General features: G+C 49.0%; 1 pseudogene; it reads left to right on the top strand.

Moving 5' to 3' along the window:
* The first annotated feature begins 1,425 nt into the window (after positions 1-1,425).
* LOC120374483 lies at positions 1,426-6,910 on the top strand (annotated as a pseudogene).
* The last annotated feature ends 1,138 nt before the right edge of the window (positions 6,911-8,048 follow it).

The raw sequence follows: 8,048 nt of genomic DNA on the forward strand, positions 1-8,048 counted from the left end.
CAATTTGCCCCAGGCCCTGCAGGGCTCCTGGCCCCACGGGTATGTCTCCCCCTGCCCTGGCCCCTCCCCCGTTCCCCCCTCTTAAATCAGAACTTTAATAGGGAACCGGTTGTTAAGATTTTGGCAGGTCATCACTGGCACCATGTGTATCTTGACCAACATTAGAGGGGTGAAATACAGTTTGCTAAGACATCTGTGCTAATTTAGTGATGTAGCGAAATGCCCAGACCCTATATGGCCAATCAGCAAGAACTCTAAGCAACCCTCCGCTCCTAAAGTGCAGGACAGGACCCCCAGCTGCAGGAATGACCTCTTTGCACACCCCTCCCCCCCACACTCAGTTGGTGCACTGAGCTGAGCCAGACCAGAGACTGAATATAGCCTTGAAAATGTGGCCCATCTTCATAACACCAAGCACTAGAAACTGACTTCAAGAGAAGCTATTTGCTAGGGTTGAAAGTTCAGCCACTGATGGTTCGCCCCCCCCCCACGCCCAGGCCTCCCACCATAGCCAGCCTCCCCTGGCCTTTGAGACTCCTGAGAACCACAGGGATAGGGCCAGTGAGGTTTCTTGGTAAGGAAAAAGTCCGACTGATTCATGGCTGTGGATCCGGACTGCCCCTTGTGAGCCTAGCGCTGGAAGCTTTGGGACCACCTGTATCAAGTCGGTTCCAAGAGCCCAAGCCAGTGTATTGACGGAAGAGCTCTCTCAGGAGGTCAGGTATTGGGGGGGAAACAGGTTGGAGCGCTATGCCTAGTATTTAGGACATGGAGTCTGGAGTTCACAGTGCTGCTACGAGAGGCCACCTGACATTGTGACTGTGGCCACAGCAGCTCAGGCTGTTGATGAGTCTATGGATTAGACTTGGTCTACACCAAAGTTAGGTCAGCACGTTGCCCTGTGGTTGGCCACACTCCTGCGTGACATTGCCATGGCAACCTAACCCGCACGGTGGCTGCAGCTGTGTTGACAGAAGAAGGCTTCCATCGCTGAAGCGCCTGTCTGTCGGGGAAGTGGTGGCCTACACTAAAGGAAACCCCATTTCTGTTGGTGTGGGCTGTGTCTATACCATGGCGTCATACTGGCCAATACAGTGACAGAGCTATGTCGGTACAGCCCCCTGTACTGTACATGTACCTGTAGGGTTAGACTCCCATTAGGATTCTTTTAAGCATGTTGAGCTTGAATGATTGGAACGGGGGTGCAGGGAGGATCATAGAATATCAGGGTTGGCAGGGATCTCAGGAGCTCAGCTAGTCCAACCCCCTGCTCAAAGCAGGGCCAATTCCCAACTAAATCATACAGAATCATAGAATAGCAGATAGAATCATAGAGTATCAGGGTTAAACTGGAGCCACGTCTCCTGCTACGCTGAGTGGGAAATCGAGGCCTGGGGCCTAACTCTTTAGCGTGTACGCAGCTAATCATCCGAGGGCCCTGGAGCGCACTGTCAATGCCTTTTGAACAGGGTTCTCTCTTCTTTGCAGAATATGGCCCCGAGAAGAACGCAGCAGGTGGGGGCGGGGCCATCCACGGAGCAAGCCTACATCTCCAAGGTGGTTCTGCTGGGGAGCGCGGCTGTGGGAAAGTCAAGCGCAGCCTTCCGCCGTGTGAAAAACGACGTCAGGGAATCCGTGCCCACTGTGGGATGTGAGTGTGTGGCAGCAATGAACCAATCCTTTGGTGCAACACAAAGGGCCTGATCTGCGTCTCCCTTGTAGCAGGAGTGTCTCTGCTGAAGTCAGCGGAGCGACGCTAGCGTGAAGTCTGGTTTTGCTTAAGCTCTCAGGCCCAGCAGAGAAGCAGCAGGACGTCACTCAGCAGGCAGGGTTAGGGGCTCCAGCTGGCAGCTCTGGCGGCTAACGGAACGTGACCCAACAGACCCCCAACGGTACAGCCCGTGAGCACGGGGTTAGTTTGGTTTCTCAGCTCAGGCACAGGACTGACAACGGCGAGATCCGGAAAAGTCTGGTTAAGGCGGCGCAAGCTGTGCAGGCTGATGTGCCCATTTTAAAAGCTGGGCCTTGTCTGATGCTGCTCTTCAGAGCTGGATCTTTAGGCACCAACCTAAGAAGCACGTCTGAAAAAAGTCAGGCCTCAGCATCTCCTGCTCCACCGACACCAGTGGCAAAGGGCCTTTGGAGTTCACTGGCAGGGAGGCTCAGGCCACAGGCAGGACACATTTCTCTGCTGGGGTAGATTGGAGACAGGAAATCATGAACAGGGGACCAGCAACACAGCTGTGTTCATTGTGGAGTCAGAGTGACAGCTAGCGGTTCATTGCAGGTAGTGCAGCATTTAAATAGGTCACCTCAGCGGAGAGTTTTGGTCTACACCTGCAGTTCTGAGTAACCCAAGAGAGTGTTCACCATTTACTATTAAATGTTATAGATTTTCCCCTCTGCGTTCTCTCCGTGCTCTCCCCCTAGTCCTGGCTCTCCCAGCTGCCCCCACAGAAATACTACCAATCGCACTGCATTATCTCTGGATGGGTGCCAGTCCCAGTCCCAGCGCTCACTGCGACATTGCACCACGTTCTTACTCTCGCTGCACAAACTGACACAGGCGCATCCTGGAATCCCAGGAACTGCGCTTCAGAGTCCGATCTAGTGGGTTTGGGTTGGAACCACCCCTTGTAGAATTCCTGGGTGTCAGAAAAACAGACGTAACACTCTGTTCTGCCCTGTTTGTGACAGAGGACGTATGACAACGGAGCCTCAACGGATGACATTTAAAAGGCTATCTTCCCAGACTCCCAGCAGCTCTGCCCATGATATCGCTCCAGTCACTCTAGTCAAAGCAGCCCATCTAGCCTCTCCAATGTGATCAGCAAACCTGCCTTTGACATTTTCCTTGTGTTTCAACAGACAACCACTCACACTAGAACTAGGTGAAATTTCAGCAGAACATTTTTTCTGAAAAAGCTGCAGATCCAGGGACACGACCACATTTTAGGAGTTCATGGTAACAGTGTTCATGTAGCCAGGTTGGTCCCAGAATATTGAAGAGACAAGGTAGGTGTTTTATTGGACCAATTTCTGTTGGTCGAGAGGACTAGGGTGACCAGATGTCTCAATTTTACAGGGACAGTCCCAATATTTGGGGCTTTATCTTATCTAGGTGCCTGTTACCCTCCACCCCCATTCCGATTTTTCACACTTGCTGTCTGGTCACCCTAGAGGGGACAAGCTTTTGAGCTTTACAGAGCTCTTCGGGCTCTGGGTAGGAAGCGGAGGATTTAGCTGTAATACTCCGGTTCCTTCCTCAGACCTGAAGAAGAGCTCTGTGTAGCATGAAAGTGTGTCCCTTCCCCCAACAGAGGTTGGTCCGAGATAAGATCTTATCTCACCCACCTTGTGAGTTCATGGTAGTTTCACTGAATTGTTTTTTAAAAAAATCACAATGTTTCATTTTTTTGGTTTGAAATGACTTTCAAAAATTCCTTTAGTCTTATTTAAAAAAAAATTATTTAGAATGGTCCAAGTTAAAATAAATGTTTCATTTGACCCAGAATAAAATTTCTCTCGACGTAGAGTCAAAATCTTTGAAACATTTCATGTGGTGTTGGACTTGCAATCAATTTTGTTTTGACTTTTCAAATTGCCAACAACAAAACCAAACCACCATTATTCACCCAGTTCTGCTACGCGCTCCCATCATCAGAAGCAAAAACATTCATCTCAGTAGGCAACATTGGTGGAAAACATGGCTTTAGTTTTTAGTGGAGATGTCAACCCAAGGTCGGTTAAGTCTCTTTAGGAAGTTTTGCAAGCTTACAGACCCTGGTATGAGCTAGGGAGGCCATTGATGTTCATGGGACTGATCCCCACCTGTTAGATGTTGACTTCAATGGAGGCAAGGCCAATTTACATAAGCAAGGATCTGGCTCTGTGTCTTTACGTCAGAAATAGGCAGAAAGACCCTTTTCTTCCTGTTTTAAAGAAGGGCCCCGACCTTTGCCAGGAGAGTGGGGATGGAGGGCCCAAGGGGTCTCCCTGCTGCCACACACACCAGGCAGTCACAGTGCCTACACCAAGGAGTGCGGTGTCATTCGCCTACGTTACTTGGCACTCAGAGAAAGCTTCTGTCCCTCCCAGGCTCTCTGGAGAGCTATGGCTCTGTACTGCCCCCTTTACCTCAAGCCCGTGTATTTGTCAGACAATCTGGCCCTTAACAGATGGCTTCTGCCTGTCTACTGTGCACAGCCGCACATTTGAGCTGCTATAGCACTTTCAGACCAAGGATCTTCAAACATTTTGCAGACATTTGCTGGCTTTCGCAGCACTCCAGGGAGGTGGATTTTAATTAGACCCATTATCCATCTGGGCAAGCTGAGACAGGAAGGTTAGGGGCTAGGCTGGGACTTGGCCCACACATTTGCCTGGGGGAGTATGGGAGGCAAGGCCTCTGCCCCCTTTACGCCTCTGGGCCAGGTGTGCAGGAGCAAGCGTGCCCCTCTCACTTCCCTAGAGCAGGGAGAGAGGGAGCAGGCATGGCCTTGGTGTCACCCCCGCCCACTGGCCAGCAGAGCCCTGCCAGTTTGGGGGTGGGGCAGGTTTGCTGGCATGGGCTAAGAGCAAGAACAAGCAGTTGTAGCTCAGAAGCATCTGAGCACCTCCCCGGGGCTACTCCTGGGACAGCGCTGCTTCTGTATAATCAGGGCTGTGCTTAGGGGCCCACGCGAGCCTTAAGTGACTTGCCCAAGGTCATGCAAATCAGTGTCGGGGAGATTGCAGTATTTCTGTTACAGCAGCACCCAACAGGGGCCAGGCACTGTACAGCTGGATTAGAACTCAAGACTCCTAATTCCCACCCTGCCATCACATTTCCTCCAGCTAGACAGCTGCAAAACCAAAGCTTGCTAATGCCACTAATATTGATGGACTGAGCAAGAACCATTGTTCTCATTCCTCTTCCCCTCCCCATCTCCCAGCTACACCCTGCTGATGTGCATTGGTGTACTACCGGGTTGTGATTGGGTAAGACCAGGTCACCAGCCTGTTTGTTACATTGCTTTTGGTGGGGGAGGGGGTGTTTTAATTCTCTCTCTCTCATCCTCCCTCCCCCTGCAGCCCTTTCCAACCGAATCTCGACACCCATCTTTCACACAGATCACCGAGATGAAGGTTAACATTAATTAAGGTGCATGCTATGGCTTTCTCAAGGAGCTGTCCCATCTCTGTCACTTCCAGGTTCTTTCTTCACCCAGCTGGTATGTTTAGAGACTGCCACGATCAAGCTTGTGATCTGGGACACTGCAGGACAGGAGAAGTACCATGAGGGGTTTGCCATCTTTATTACAGGGGGGCGAGTGCTGCCCTTCTTGTATTTGACATAGCCAGAAAGGTAAGAGCAGCAATGGCTTGTTCTCCTGCCTCTCTCCTCCAGAAGGGTTTGTCTTTATCTTTCTAAAATATCCCAACTGAATCTTGATTATGCAGCTACGCCACTGGTAGGCTGCAATAGTTCTAGTGTAGGGTCGCTTCCCAATACGTCTCCAGACATTTCAACCAAGACTGCTTTTTCCTGCACACATCACGTAAGGGCTACACATCATGGGCAGGTTTATCCTTCTCTTCTGGTAAAGGTGGGTGAAGACATGCAAGGAACTGGTACAGACATTTCACTGACAGTGGACAATAAATGCTCACGCTTTCCCCCTCAAAGCCAAGATTTCTCTGTCTACCCCTGCCTCCCAGCCCAGTCCAGCTCACCAGCCAAGTAGGTAATGAGGGAGCATCACTAAGTGCTCTTTGTTCCCCTACCCTCATGTAACCCCACACCTGGGTGTGGCGTCCTGTCCCATCTAGTGGCACCGACACCACTTAGAGCAGAGGTAGGCAACCTATGGCAAGGGTGCCGAAGGTGGCACGCAAGCTCATTTTCAGTGGCACTCACACTGCCTGGGTCCTGGCCACCGGTCCGGGGGGCCCTGCATTTTAATTTAATTTTAAATGAAGCTTCTTAAACATTTTAAAAACCTTATTTACTGTACAGACAACAATAGTTTATTTGACATATTATAGACTTGTAGAAAGAGACATTCTAAAAACATTAAAAGGTATGACTGGCATGGAAACCTTAACTTAGAGTGAATAAATGAAGACTCGGCACAGCACTTCTGAAAGGTTGCCAAGCCCTGACTTAGAGAGAGATAAAATGAGTTACACTAATGTCTGTTTCTGATGGACTGTTCCAGGGGGACATGTCGCATGATCTCCCACTACGTTATGAAGGTTTTTTCCCTTTTACTAGTAATATGCAACCCACAGGAACCGCAACACCGAGGGCCATATGTCTGTATTACTGCCATGGTAGTTACAGAAGGAGGAGACCATAGGCTGCTGACGAGTAACATCTCACAGTAACAGAGCTTTATGGAAGAGGTAGACCAAGCTACTAAGAATCCTTGCCCCATCACAAGAGAGCCCAATCACCTCAGCCCATCACCTGTAGGCTGGGTCTACGACCCACTGGGGATCCATGGTGGTTGGGTCATGTCTGATGGAGGAGAAGTCATCCTTGGCTTTGGGGAAGCAAGTATATTTAGAGCTGGTTCCATGCTGAGTAGTGCTCCTAGCATCACTATCTGTCAAGTGCATTACCCATTTGTTTCTACAATTTTACCCCTCACCTGCCAATCTCCTTTGGGCCATGTGACAGCTGCTGAGTATATGTTGGTTTAACGTCGGTGTGTGTGTGTCTCTCTCTCTCACCTTTCCAGGCAACTTTTGCAAGAGCAAAGCTATGGTTGAGGGAATTAGAGAAGGAATTTCTTCCCGATGAGCTCGTGATTGTTTTAGTCGGCAATAAGATAGATCTTGCTGCTCAGCGGGAATTCACCTTTGAGGTAAGTGCACTGCAGTAAAATCTCAGCACTTGGCAGATTCTCTCTTTCAAAAACACCACGGCAGCCTGTGTCCCAAGTGCTGCACTTCAGGCTTTCACACTGAACAGTTTATAAGTAAATGTTTATGTGAACACCATTCTCCTAGCAGTGAGCAATATAGCAAGGCCCCACTGGCTGCCAGCGATGTTAGAGGTCATAAATCCCATTTTGCCATCTGTTTCAGCTGCTAACTTTCTTGGATCTTAGAGACCTTTCTGAGCTTTGGTGGGTTTGTTCAGAGGGTTCAGAGTGTGCATCGGTAGGTTTCCATGTCAGACAGAATGTTCCCAGATGTTGCTTCAAAACTTGCCATCGACGAGTCGATGCAGAGAAAAATACATGGATGCTTTGAATTATATTAAAAAAATTCAGCAGCCTCACTAGAAGCTGATGCTGCATCACTGACCACCAAGTTCAATGAATGAGAACCGCATGGGACAAAAGAAGCTCGAGGGTTTAACTCTCGGATCCGTGTCTGCACTCCTCTGTTCTTTCCTCTCACGTTGGCACCATGATCATAGCCCTGACCTCTCATGTCAGCTATCGCAATTCCTGTATCTTCCAGCTTTTTAAGAAGCACATTTGTCATACCAGCTCCTGGAGTATCATCAATGTCAATAAATTCTAGAAAATGCTCTGTGACAGTCACCATTGCAAGGACATTTTCACTAGGTTCTTCTCTTGTTACAAAATGCACCATTAAAGTCATTTATTGCATATGGCTGATGTTAGGTGTGCAGCCCAGAAGTCAACTGCTGCAAATGGACCATTTTGAGTACCACTACAAATTCTTTTTCCCCTCTCCTGCTGGTAAAGGCTCACCTTAACTGATCACTCTCATTAGAGTGTGTATGGTAACACCCATTGTTTCAGGTTCTCTGTGTATATATAGCTTCCTCTTGTATTTGCCACTGCATGCATCCCATGAAGTGGGCTGTAGCCCCACAGCTTATGCTCAAATCAATTTGTTAGTCTCCAAGGTGCCACAAGTCCTCCTGTTCTTTTTAGTAATATCTTGCTGACTTCAAATCTGCCACAATCTTCTGTTTGATTTTTGATACCAGTAACTATATGATCTCATTTTGAATGGTTTTTCCAAGGTACTGGTGTATGTACATTTCTTGAGTGGTGACTCTTCTTAGATGCTCCTGGAGTACA

This window comes from Mauremys reevesii, linkage group 11, assembly GCF_016161935.1.
Source record: "Mauremys reevesii isolate NIE-2019 linkage group 11, ASM1616193v1, whole genome shotgun sequence".
Taxonomy (NCBI): domain Eukaryota; kingdom Metazoa; phylum Chordata; order Testudines; family Geoemydidae; genus Mauremys; species Mauremys reevesii.